The sequence below is a fragment of the Pogona vitticeps genome, chromosome 3 (genome assembly GCF_051106095.1).
Source record: "Pogona vitticeps strain Pit_001003342236 chromosome 3, PviZW2.1, whole genome shotgun sequence".
In the NCBI taxonomy this organism is placed as follows: domain Eukaryota; kingdom Metazoa; phylum Chordata; class Lepidosauria; order Squamata; family Agamidae; genus Pogona; species Pogona vitticeps.
The window spans coordinates 264,743,248-264,757,352 of NC_135785.1; the positions used below are offsets into that span (position 1 = coordinate 264,743,248).

The 14,105-nt window shown below is 49.5% G+C and overlaps 1 protein-coding gene across 2 annotated transcripts in view; it reads left to right on the forward strand.

The window, feature by feature from the left end:
• PDE2A (phosphodiesterase 2A) overlaps positions 1-14,105 on the forward strand; it is a 350,282-nt gene that overhangs the window by 150,768 nt on the left and 185,409 nt on the right. The window lies entirely within an intron of this gene.

Genomic DNA, 14,105 nt, shown 5'->3' on the forward strand with positions numbered 1-14,105 from the left:
TGTTTGTTTGTTTGTTTGTTTGTTTGTTTATACCCCGCCCATATAGACCATGTCTACTTGGGTAAAGAAAAAAGAAAATATTAAAGCATGTGTCTTTAGCAACGGCACAAGTAAAACGGGAATCCTGCTGAAAATGGAAAGAATTGGCCACATCTCTTTCTCCAGGCTGCCTGGACTTACTCTTCTGAGACATTTGTAGGAGAAAGGATAAAAACCATTTTATTTGCTTACAGTTTGTGAAGAGATCAAACAGCAAACTGACAGACATGGCTGCTTTCAACAACAGACCTGAACAGACTCAAGAGAGGGAAAGGAGGCAGAGAGCAGAGAGGCGGGACTTTCTTTGAATTCAGAGGCAAGGAAGGAACAATTGGTTAGTGCGGGAGAGATTGACAGTTGCCCCAGCCTGGAAAGGTCCATCCCTACCAAACCTACCAAAAACAGTTTTAGAAGAGGTAGCCGTTTTCGTCTTTTATATCTGAGGAAGTGGACTTGTCCACGAAATCTTACATTAAAATATAGCAGTTTGTTCTTAAGGTGCCACAATGTTTTCATCTTTTTTATTTTGCATTTGCTTTTGCCTACTAAATGCAGCATGCGAGGTTGCAAAAAGTCCAACATGTAGCTCAATAATTCTTTCAAAACCCTGGACAGCCCTTGCCCGCTAGTTGACCATATTGATAATATTGGGTTAGAACTGTGACAAAGCCAGACCTACTGGGATATGCCACAGTTTCACTAAGCTGCCACCAACCATTCCCTATAAGAAGTCACACAGACCAGGGATGGATTTTCAACAAATAACAGAATAAGGTTTATTTAAACAACACACAGGGAAAAATAAAAGGATCAAGTGAATAAGATACAGTAACGTGGCTTAGTCTCAATCATACATACACACAGTTTGGTTCACACAGAACACTTAACTTGAAGCACAGACCCTGAACCTATCAGTTCTGGCTAACCATACAGACACCTGAACCTATCAGGTTGGTACTGACTGACACACAGTAGTACCCTGTCTGACACACAGACTCCCACTCAAGCTTCTTCTCTCAGCTCCTCCAGCTTCTCCTTCAGCTTCTAAACTTCTCCACACAGGATCCACATATATATACAGTACAGCCCCTCCTCCTGATGTCCCGCCTTCCACTCCCCATAGGATGGAACTTTCCCTCCAAACCCATGACAGACAGGTAACATCAGTGCTGTATGTAACACCTCCCCTCTTTATAAGTTGTTTTGTAGGGGGAAAGCTAAGGTGCTTTTCACCAAAAAACAACCTGGACCCAAAACAAACAAAAACAGTCATATAATAACATACAATACCATACTTACTTATACTTACACTCTATTAGGCATTTAAACCTTTACCATTAACAATACATCAAGTTACCTTTATTCATACAAACCAACATGTTTAATAAACAGACATATTCATACAAACAGTCCATGTTTCTTTCGCCGTCTTCATTCTTCAGGTCTTCTTGACAAGGCGTCAGCAACACAGTTCACTGACCCTCTGACCACCTTCACTTCAAAGTCATAGTCTTGCAGGTTTAAAGCCCACCTCATAAGTTTACTATTGTGGGTTTTCATTGTCTTTAACCATTGCAGTGGTGAATGGTCAGTGCACAGAATAAAATGTCTTCCCCAGATGTAAGGCTTGGCCTTCTGGATCGCGTAGACTATGGCCAGGCACTCCTTTTCCACGGTTGCCAAATGTCTCTCACCTTTCTGGAGTTTCCCACTCAGGTAGGACACTGGATGCTGGTCACCATTCTCATCCTCCTGGCAAAGAACTGCTCCTACCCCGCTGTTAGACGCATCGGTGTAGATGATGAACTCCCGGTCGAAGTCTGGAGCACGCAGCACTGGATAATTGATGAGCGCCTCCTTCAACCTCCGGAACGCCTCCTCACAGTCGCTGGTCCACGGGATGCGGTCATCAGCCTTCTTCCTCGTCAGATCGGTCAGCGGAGCCGCAATCTCGCTAAACCTTGGGATGAACTTTCTGTAGTAGCCCACCAACCCAAGAAATGATTTGATTTTTTCCTTGGTGTTGGGTCTGGGCCAATCACGAACTGCTTCTATCTTGGCCTCGAGGGGTTTTATCACTCCTCCCCCTACTATGTGACCCAAGCATTTCATTTCTGGGCTACCCAGCTGCAGTTTGTTCTCTTTGCAGGGCCTAGGCCAAAGCACTTCCTCCCCTGGGTTAAAGTGCCTCTCCCTGCCTTCCTGGTCATCCCCAGCTTTCTTTCTGACCTTTTGAGCTTGCAGGGTCTCTGCTGCTAGCTCTAGGTTTCTCTTTAGGTCATTCCTTAAAGAGTCTATATATGTCACCACATCTTGTGGGTCATCCTGGGTGATCTGCTCCCAATTTTGTTTGATCAGATCAAGGGGCCCTTTCACCCTTCTCCCAAATAAAAGTTCAAACGGACTGAACCCGGTACTGGCTTGTGGCACTGATCGATAAGCAAACAAAAGAGATTGCAGCTTCTGGTCCCAATTGTTTGGATTCTCTGCCAAGTAAGCCCTAATCATGCGCATTAGAGTCCCATTGAACTTCTCAGTTAACCCATTACTTTCAGGGTGATAGGCAGTGGTTTCCTTGTGCTTAATTCCACAGATTTGCCATAAGCGTTTCATGAGCTTCGATGTGAACGATGCGCCCAAATCTGTGATTATTTCTGAGGCAAATCCCATCCTGGACATATACCCCACCAAGGCATCTGCCACTGTGTTAGTTTCAATGTTAGTCAAGGGAATGGCTTCAGGGTACCTCGTGGCATGGTCCACAATGGTGAGAATGAACCTGTTCCCCCTCTTTGTGGCCTTGGGCAAAGGTCCCACAATATCCACCCCTATGCATTTGAACGGAGTGTCAATCACAGGCAAAGGGCACAACTTTGCTTTGGTCCTGTCGCGGCTATTCCCCTGCCTTTGACACACATCACATTGTTTACAGAACTCCCTGATCTGCTTCCCTATGTCAGGCCAGTAAAAATTCTGTGTGATTCTCTGCTGTGTTTTGTTCACCCCTAAGTGCGCAGCAAACATGTCAGAGTGCCCCCTTTGTAAGATCATGGGGCGATACTTTTCAGGTACCACTAGCTGACTTCTGATCCCATCTCCCCCTTTTGAGATATTCCTCAGGGTCTCTCTATACAAAATCCCCTTTTTCTCTAGAAATCTCACTGGGGTTTCAGGTGTTAGCTGGGCGTCTGTCACCTGTTCAAAACACTTTTGGAGAGTGGCGTCTGCCTTTTGCTCTTGGCCAAATCGGCTGTCTGTGGTTAAGGTTTCCACCACAGCTTCTGAACTCCCCTCTGCTTCCGTCTCTGGCTCATCAGTACCCCCCTGAACTGTCCCCGTGGTAGCTTGTGAGCATGTAATCGCTAGCACCCGTTTCACATGTTCAGCCAGGTCATTTCCCACGAGCACGGCTGCTGGCAGAGTCGATGAAATCGCTAGCCGCCAAACTCCCCTCCAGCCTTGAAAGTTCACAGGTACCTCCGCTACTGGCAGTGAGATCACCTGCCCCTCAATCCCTGCCACCTTCATGCTCTCATTTGGGATTATATATTCCCTAGGAATAATATCTGGATGGCACAGGGTCACCTGGGAACAAGTGTCCCTCAACCCCCGATACTGATGGTCAAGTATTCCTACGTCCACCCCTGCGGTTTCAAACAACTGAGAATCTGTTCTCACGAGCAAGCAGCGCCTGACCTCCACAAGAGGACCATCTTCCTCAGCCTGATCAGCAGATGTAACTGTTCCAGATTGAGTAGCCATGGCAACAGGCTCCCTCAGTGACAAGGAGCTTTGCTCTTTCTGGACACAGAACACAGCTTTTGGCTTGGTTCCACTCGAATCCTGAGGCACAATTCCTTTTAGCTGCTTTAATTTCTCACACTCTGAGATTAGATGGCCCTTTCCCTGACAGAAATAACATTTTCTGCTATATTTTGAGTCTTTCTCATTTTGTTTTGGTTTTCCCTCCAAAATCTGAGGTCTTGGTTTCATGTCTGAGGGCTTCCCTTCACCATGGGCCCCTCCCCCTTGCTGGCTTTTCCCTGGTCCCTGAGAGTACTTGCTGTAGGTTTCTTTAGGTTTCCCCATCGATTTCCCCTCACCCAAGGGCTTTCTTATTTGGGAAATAAAATCTGCGATCTCGGCTGCTTCTGCCACAGATTTCGGTTTCCTTTCCCTCACCTGGAATTTCAGTTCCCCATGCAGGACTGAATAGAACTGTTCCAGCGCTATCAAGTCTTTGAGCTGCTGAAAGGTCTCTGTCCCCTCCTGAGATAGCCATTTCTCTAGCAGCCTCACCAGTTGGGCCCCCACTTGTGTAAAAGTCTGCTCTGGTTTCTTGGTGATTGACCTGAATCTTTGCCTCAGCTGTTCCGCATTTATCCCATGTCTGGCAAACACCAGTTTTTTAAACTCTGCAAAATCTTTCATCAGTTCCTCTGGCATCTCTGCATAGACTTCTGCAAGACTGCCACTGATTAAAGATCGCATGATGATCATCTTCTCAGTTTCCCTTACTGAGAAGTCCACAAACGCTCTTTCCACGAGGGAAAAGAACACCTCAGGACAATCTCCCTTGTGGTACACAGGGAATTTCTTCAGGTCAGCTTTAGACAATTGGCCTCCCTCAGAATCCCTATTGTTATTATTGTTCTGATTCATCAGTTCCAATTTTCTTAACTCAAACGCCATTTTCTCTCTCTGCAATTCCAATTCAAATTGTCTCTGTTTCTCTCTTTCCCTTTGCTCCATTTCAAATTGCCTTTCCCTTTCCTCCCTTCTTTCTCTCTCTAATCTTTCCTCCATTTCCCTCACCCTCAGTTCATGCTGTTGGGCTAGGAGTATTTTTCTGAGCTCTGGGTTCTGTTCTCCCGTGCTGTCACCCTGCACTGAGCCAAATTCATCCTCAGAACCTTGGTCAACCTGGGGGTCTTTCACTTCACCCATTTCTGCCATTTGGCTTCGAGTCAAGGGCATAATCCCCCCCCCCCCCAGAACAGGCTGCTTTCAAAAGTCAAGCCTCAAAATAAAGCGACCACTTTTTTTTTCTCTTGCCTCAGAACCAGCTTTCTATAGATTACTGCTGTTCTTCAGCACTAACTTGCAACAGTTGCGAGCCAGAGTCTACCCCCCTCTGCTAGGCCTCTCAGCAGGCAGGCTAGATCACTGCTACTACACAGTTTTGCCTCAGCTTTTTTTCTCGCCAAAACAGGCTGCCTCAGAGCTCCCTAATCTAGTCCCCAATCTGAGGTTACACGTTCTTCTACTAGCGCACCTCCCCGTGAGGTACACCTAGAAGATTACCTACGTGCTCTCAGATTGTCCCTGACTAGACCCCCCTTGCTCTGGGCACACTTGCCAAGGCTTTGCTGGACCACTGGACAACTGGACCAGTCGTATCCCACACGCTGGACACCAATCAATGTGACAACCCCAGACCTACTGGGATATGCCACAGTTTCACTAAGCTGCCACCAACCATTCCCTATAAGAAGTCACACAGACCAGGGATGGATTTTCAACAAATAACAGAATAAGGTTTATTTAAACAACACACAGGGAAAAATAAAAGGATCAAGTGAATAAGATACAGTAACGTGGCTTAGTCTCAATCATACATACACACAGTAACAAGAACGACTGAGGAAAGTGGTAGGAAAAGAGGAAAGTTGAACGTGAGATGGACGTCAGTAAAGGAACCCACGGCTTTTTGTCTACTAGACCTGAGCAGGGCGAGTAACAGATCACGCTGACCAAAAGTAGAAAGCAGCTCTTCGCTTTTCCAGCTGGTCAAGGATTCTTGGGGAAGGAGGGGGGAACAAGTTAGCTTGGAAAAGTTACTTTTGGGGACCACATCTGCCAGAATCCCCCAGCCCCTGTTTGGATGCCTTCCAAGAGTTTTCATCAAAAACGAAATGGAAAGACATTTCCCAAATGACCGACCCCATTGGTAGTGAACGCTCCCATTTGTCAGCTAGCTCACCCCGGCAGAGTTTGTCACTTCCAACCCCGGGGCGGCTGTCGCCACAGAATTATCCACACTCCCAAGGACACATGGAAGGGTGGAGAGGAATGCTGGGGTCCAGAATCAGGCCTGTGCTTCTTCTGATTGACAGCACACCGGATCTTAGCACATGGTCTCCCAGACGTTTTCAGCCCTTCGCTGACTCCTTTCCTTCTTCACCACAGGAGACTCCGCTCTTGCGAACCGGAAAGCAAGGGGACAGTGGGAGAGGCCAAAGGGGGTGGCCTTGGGAACGGCGTGGTGCTTTTCCTTCCCACCCTGTTGGATCGGCTCTTGTTTTGGTATTTGTATGTTTTCTTTTATATTGTATGGAAGCCACCTAGAGTGGTCGCAATGACCAGATAGGCAGGGTATAAATAAAATAAAATAAAATAAATTCTTCCCTCCCCCTTGCCCACTGCAAAAGAGGCGGTCGCTTGGGCCTTCTGGAGCATCTTGGCTTGACTGCCAGCTTGAGGAGAAAGGGAGGGTTAGGGTGAAGAGCGGCAGGTTCAGGTTTTGTCACAGGACAGACGTCCGCCTTCTTGGCAGGCGCCCCTTTTGTCTGTTGGCCTCCTTTCATCCCTTCCCATCTTGGAGCCTTTAATTTCCACTGCTTTGACGCTCTTAGGATGCCAGCTGTCTGGGCCGTTCCTTCCCATCCAGCCTGGCCCCCTTCCCACCTGGATGCCAGAGGAGACGGGCCGCATCCCGAGTGCCCATCTCTGTGGATTCTGATCTCGGATTCCGGTTCTGTCCGAGAGGCCATGAAGCTCTCCCATTCTGGAGCGTGTGGGTCTCCGTAGTTGGCAAATCCACAAAACCTGGTCAGCTCCACCCTCCTCTCCCACAACTGTGTCATTGGGTCGCTCGCTCTCTCTGTGCGCGCGTTTCGAAGAGCATCTGGCTGCTCCAGAGGGAACTTGCTCCTTGCCGACTGCTCTACTTTCTTTGCTGTTGTGGGCTGTTTAGTCACATCTGACTCACAGCCAGGCTTTCCAAGATCTGTGAAATATGCACAGGAATATTCGAGGCATGGTTTGCAGTGGCCACTCCTTGGTAAATGTTCATGGTAGAGCTGGGATTCAAACCCAGCAGATCTCTTAATCCCACACTTGATTCACTACACCACCCTGGCTGTCAGTACATTCCTTAGGGTATCTTTAAAAATTTTCTATTCAATGGCTTAAATTGTGCTTTTAATTTCATTCTGTTTTAATAGCTGATTCATTCGTTCGTTCGTTAATTCATTCTTTCTTTCTACCTCATGTCCTTTCTTCCCTCCCTCCCTCCCTCCCTCTTTCTTTCTTTCTTTCTTTCTTTCTTTCTTTCTTTCTTTCTTTCTTTCTTTCTTTCTTTCTTTCTTTCTTTCTTTCTTTCTTTCTTTCTTTCTTTCTTTCTTTCTTTTCAGCTGTTTTTACCCTGCCTTTCTCCTTTAAAAGGACCACAGTGTATAATGTTGCCTTGGGGTAACATTAAATTTTATTTATATATATAAATTATACATATAAAATTTAATGTTACCCCAAGGTCTTGTATAAATCCAGTGAATAAGCAAGCCATGCAGAGAGTGTTTCAGAACCAAACATCCAAGGCTGGGGACCATGTTGAATTCTAGGGGATGTGGAGGTTTTGCAGAAAGACACCCTGACCTTTACCTGTTTGTTCATCACTTTCGTGCACTCTCTTGGTACCTGCTTTAGTGCTGCCTCTTTGCACTGGTTTAATGAACTTAGAGCTCGTTTAATGAACTTAGAGCAGCGTGCTGGCCAGTGTCTGCCTCTACCACGTGGGTCTGTATAAGGTCCGTGTAATGTTCTCGGCCTCTGAGGCTACGATCACGTCTAGATTCCTCTTGTGTACCTAAACTGACATTCAGAGTCGGATGGGTGTAAAAGTGCAGCAGAGAATCATTGCCAGTTTCAGAAGTCGCTGCTTTGATTCCAGGTCACGTAGAAAGTCACAAGACTGGTCCCTGGCAAGAAATACAAGCTCCAACTTTTTGGCTAGTGACCGTTTGCTGATGTGATTTACGCCGTGTGAGGCTGGTGTCTGTTGGTAGCAGAATTCTGCCCATCGTCAGTTGTATGGTTTTCCTTTTCTTCTTTGCCAACGCAGTGGCTGACATCCTGTCCCACTCAGCACAGTAATTCACCACTTGAGCAGGTCCATTTGAGTCAGTGGGGATTTGGTGAGTGACGTCGCATTGATTACGACCGACCGACTCTAATTGCAATGTACGTTGCAGCTAGCGTCGGCCCCGTTTGAATCAGCGGGACTTTTTGAGTCCCCGAGTCCCCCCCCCCGGATTCAACGGTCCTGCTTCAGTGTGACTTACTATGCTAAGCAACAGGATTCTGACCCCTTGCATTTTTTGTGGCCTCTGCTGTTTTCCTTTTGAACGGTATATGAGCCAGCGGAGATCTATGAACTGCGAGAAAGATAGTGAAGAAATGAAATCAAACAGATCAATAGATGAAAAGCTCTGCGTCTGTGGGGGGGGGGGGCTATAATCCAGGAGTCAGAAATGCTCGTCTCCTCTTGCTTTATGTTTGTTCTTCTCTCTGTGATACAGACTGATGTTTGTAGGGACCCACTTCTCTTCCCCTTCTTTGCTCGCTCATCTTCTTACAATATCCTGTTTCTAGCCAGTGAGCCGGCCAACCTGAGTTGCTTGTCCATCCGCAAGGGAGCTCCTATCAACAGACCCTGATTACGTCTGTGTCGCCTTATGCTGATTTCTTCGCTCCTCCATCAGACCCACATGCGGAACCCTGCACGGTTTTATGAGTGTGGGATGAAAATGGGATGCGGGGTGTGTGTGTGTGTGTGTGTGTGTGTGTGTGTGTGTGTGTGTGTGTGTGTGTGTGTGTGTGTGTGTGTGTGTGTGTGTGTGTGTGTGTGTGTGTGTGTGTGTGTGTGTGTGTGTGTGTGTGTGTGTGTAAAAGATGGGGAGGGGGACAGTTCCAAGATGGAAACACACCTCTGTGTACGTCTTTGCTCTCGGCCACAGCTGCAAGATGGTTTGAACGCCGATGCTTGGCGCAGCAAGTGTCCCCTAGCTCGCCACCAACACTGTCACCATCACTCCTGCGCCCACATGTGCAACTCTTGAGTAGCCCAGCGCAGGTGCTTGTTGGGGAGTTGGACCTGGAATATTTCTGTGGACTAGTTAGAGAGAGGGGGGCGGTCTTTTCTCCAGACCGCGGGGGCCCAGCTGCTTGGCCGTTGAAGTTCTCCGTCTAGCTCACCCATTCCTGCATGATTTCAGCCGTTCGTCGGATCTCAGGAGAGGCGAGCAAAGTGGCCGGAGTGGGCTGAGCAGCGGCCGAGGCTCTGAGAAGCGCCTCCTTGGGTCATCCACACAGAGAAGTATTGACAGCACCAAAATAGAGGGACTGCACTGGTCCCTTTCATGGCCTGCTGACCACCCCTGGGCCCACGGCGGGTGGCGATGCCCACGCCTGCTCTCCAGCCTTGCCATTGTCAGGCTCACACTATTTATTACCAGTTTTAAGTTTGATATGCTGGCTGGGGGTTCCTGAGAGCCCCACTCCAAGCTCCGGTCAAGACCTGTAAGCGTTGGGAAGGCCACCAGGACTCTCTAGAACCAACTCCCGGGGGTGGCGGGCATCCCAGGCCCCCTCCCTCCCCTTGTTTAAGAGGCTTCCGGAATCGTTCTTGTTTAGAGAAGCCTTCTAGGAAATCCCTGCCTGATTCTGCATCTGATGTTCCGCCTGGTTGGATCTTAAGCCTCTTGTATTATGCTTTATAGCCTCTTAGTTTTATTTATAACCCTATTATTGTAGGGTTACATTTTATCATGCTGCAAACTGCTCAGAATAGTGCACTGCACTCATGGAGGGGTAGGATATATAAATATAAATAAAATTCCTGATGGTAACAGAAAAGGAAGCAAGATTTGGGGCTTGGAGGTAAGGCCCTTGAGACTTCCAGGAACACTGCAAGGAGCTGAAGGGGAAAAAAAGTTCAGGACAGACATTGGGGGAAAATTTGCACATCTTTTTATAGATCTCATGGAAATTTAATCAAAATTCCTGGATTCATTTCAACTTGACAGAAGGTGACGCTAGTCCATTCATTTCTCATCCACTTTCCCTCAATTAAAGCGCATGCTTCTGTTAATTTCCTCCTCAGCCCCCCTATCCCAGATAATCCCAAATCCTTTATGCTTGTGCAGTTGTCATTTACAATTAATTTGAACAGTCTGGGGGTAGGAGGCAGTAAAAAACAACAACCCAGCAGCTAATTTTTTCATGAACTCTTCCCGTCTCAAGACATTTGCAAAAATTGGCAAGGTTTGCACCAGTATAGAGTGTCGAGGTCCCCTATGCCCCCCCCCCCCCCAGCAGTCAAGGTGATAAGAAAGCAGTGATCGGGGATGGGGACCGGGTGCCTAAATATGCGTGTTTTCTACCTTTCCCTCCATCCCTCGAGCTAGACTTCAGGACCTCTACATAACCAACCTTTGTGTTATTCACATGCACGGTGCTGCATCTCACAAAGGAGGCTGCAGTGCACAAGAGTGTATGTGTGCATCTTCAGGAGGTCACGAGACTCTTGACTGGCCTCACACCTTGAAGACAAACCTGCGTCCTGCAGAAGGGACAGCCTAGGATGGAGAAGAAGTCACAGAAGAAGGCCGGGGTGATGGTCCACGAGGAAGACTCCTGTGTCCGATGCATTCTTAGGGGCTGCTACTCGGGCACCTGGGAGCTAAATATGGGCGAAGGTTTCTAAAACTCCTGAGAGTGAGAGGTGTGCCTCTTTGTGGCTGACAGCAACACAAACACACTTCTGTTCAGGAGAAATGGAAATGCCGAATCCCCTTTTTGGTTATGGTTTCACGACAAGGAGGGTGGCGGCGAACATCAAGGCTCTCGCCTCCATCATCTGTTTGTGAGTGTGGTGTGAGATTCACCCCTTTTGCCCAGGGATTGGGACCCCAGGCTGTTCCCGAGGCGGCTGGGGAAGGGCTCCTCCAGCCCTCCCTGACCATCCGCCCCGCTTCTGGGAGTTGGGAGCCAACAAGGTCACGGATGTTGGCTGAACCTTCTTGGGTCCTCATTTGGCCCCTCCTGGGGCTGATCACTGCAGATGGGGAAAGCAGCCACGAAATTAAAAGACGCCTGCTTCTTGGGAGGAAAGCGATGACAAACCTAGACAGCATCTTAAAAAGCAGAGACATCACCTTGCCAACAAAAGTCCACCTAGTCAAAGCTATGGTTTTTCTAGTAGCGATGTATGGAAGTGAGAGCTGGACCATAAAGAAAGCTGACTGCCAAAGAATTGATGCTTTTGAGTTATGGTGCTGGAGGAGACTCTTGAGAGTCCCCTGGATTGCAAGGGGAACAAACCTATCCGTTCTGAAGGAAATCAACCCTGAGTGCTCCCTGGAAGGACAGATCCTGAAGCTGAGGCTCCAATACTTTGGCCATCTCACAAGAAGAGAAGACTCCCTGGAAAAGACCCTGATGTTGGGAAAGTGTGAAGGCAAGAGGAGAAGGGGACGACCGAGGACGAGATGGCTGGACAGGGTCATCGAAGCGACCAACATGAATTTGGTACCAAACTCCGGGAGGCAGTGGAAGACAGGAGGGCCTGGCGTGCTGTCATCCATGGGGTCACAAAGAGTCGGACATGACTTAACAACTAAACAACAACAATGGGGCTGCAACTGTCCTGCCAGTGCTCTGAGCTGCTCCTTCTCCCGTTGCAACTTGGGCTGAGAGGCACTTCAGAAAACTAAGCTCAGCTGGGAACTGGGATCCCACACCAGGAGTGCCGGCATGGGGGGGGGAGGAGGAGGAAGGGAAGGAAGGGGGGGGCTGGCTTGCTTTAGGGAAGGAATGTCCTTTGCTTTCTCAAGGCCAGGGAGAAGAAGGTGGTGCTGTTTTCAACGACCTACGGCTGGTGGCCAGCGGTCTGTCCACCCTTGGTTGCTTGTTTGCCTCTTAAATCAAAGACTTCCTCAGCCCCTCGGGCCAGGCCCGTCCCACCCCTCACCCCTCGTCCATCTCTTATCTGCCCCGCATGTGAGTGGCAACCCCCCCAACCCAACCCAACCTCTTTGTTGTCGTTTGCCTGGTATTTGTTCGAGGCCATTGCGAGCAGAGCACAATGTCCCCGGGCGACGACGGGAAATCCTTGAAGAGGGACGGCTGCTGGCGTCCACCACCCCGTTTGTCCTCTCTGACAGCCAGAGATCAACAGGAAGCGGCCTTGACACGTCCAGCCGGCCGGCCATCCCCCCCCCGCCTCCTCTTTTAAGACCGACAGATCGCAGCTGCCTCCACCTCCCTCTCTCTCTTTTTGGGCTGCTGTTGTTGTTGTTCAGCTTGGGTACAGGAATGCTCCGATGGACGGCACAAGGCGGCACCTTCAGGGCAGAGTTTGGAAAAGTTCCTTTTTTCGGATGGGCTACCTCTCCCAGACAGCCCCCAGCCCTCATGGCCAGTCAGAATCCCCCCCAAAGTTACTTCCCCCCCCCCCCAGCTCTAGAGCGAGGCGCTCGGCTCTCCTTTGCCCTCAAAGTGGGCATCGGTGCCCTGGGGTTGAGCCGCAGGGTTGGCTGGCAGGAGTCCTCGCTTTATGGCTTTGGGACGCTGTTGCGTTGGGGGAGCCTGTGTGTCGGGTCTTGGGGTGTTGAACAGACGTAACACGTTTTACGTGGCCTTTGGTTTCGTGGACTACAGTCCTCTCCCGAACAAAAAGCGTGATCGCAAGGTCGTACCTCTGGCTTGGAAGATGTTGTAGAATAAAATGAAACGCGTTGCTTATCTTCCTGGGTGTGAGGTTGCTGTTTGAATCTGATGCACACGTTGGGTTTCATCAAGGCCGTTTCCCCCCCCTTGCCAGAAGGTGGTTGGGGGGGGTCTCTCTCTTGCCCAGTGGGGGCATCTAAGGCTGCGTTTCATGAAACTCCGGCACACGCACACACCGCCCACGCCAGAAAGCCCGTACACTTCAGTTCATCTATGCAGAAAGAACACGCATTGAAACGCAGCACCACGGGTGACGGCAGCCCACCACCGACAGGAAAGAGCTGTGCCAATATTTAATTGCATAAATTCACAGCCCCCCCCCCCCCAACCTCCCTTCTTAGGGCTTCAAAAACGACTGTTTCAAGGGGATCCTTGGAACTTTAGTTTGGAAATGTGAAGGGGCCAGGCTGGGCCCCAGCTGAATGAACCTTGCACTGTGCTGCCTTAAGGGCTGTGCTTTTGAACATTCTGTTGCTGCTTCTCCTCCCCTCTCTGGTCCTGCCCCCCCCCCCCCCCCCGCTCAGCCTGCCTGCTGATGCGGGCATGTTGTCTGCACCCGCTCTGCCGATGAGAACAAGAAGCTGATAAAGAGGGGACGGCTCTGTATAGAGGAGACATTTGAAGCGGTGCAAGGCTGTTGCAGTATAAATAACTCAAGCCAGCCAGCCCCCCCCCCCCGCCTGCTATCTATCTTGCCTGCGACACAGCAGCCTCTCAGGTCTGACTGCCAAGTCCATGGAAGCAGCATTTCAGGAGAAGGGACCCGGGAGGGAAGCCTTTCCTGGGCTCTAGAGCTCATTATCCTATTAGAAAAGATTATGTAATTAAGAGTGGTACCTCCAGCTGCAGGCTGGCTGATTTGATTCCAGGAATCTAATTTGGAAAGTAAGCTATTTTAGAAAATATGTGGGGTTTTTTCCCCCCCAGGGCACGGAGTGGCTTGATTTTTCCGCCCATCTAGGCGTTCCCCACAGTCCGCAAGTCTTTTGTCCAGTTTGAGAAAGAGCCGGGAGCCGGGGCGAGGGAAGACCCGCCTGTGGACCTGTCCGGATATCACCTCCTGTCCTGGAATCCCTGTGCCGGAGGGGCGCCTCCAGGCCATCGGACGCATCCCTGTGTTGCATCAGGCCCAAATCTGGATGCTTGATCCTCGCCCTAGATTCCGCCACCCTCATTTCAGGAGCACGGAGGGGCTTTCGGGGTTTCCTCCTCGGAAGCGCTTCTCTTTCCTTGGCGCTCCGGGCCCGTTTCCTTGGCGCATCCGGGAGCAATTCTGG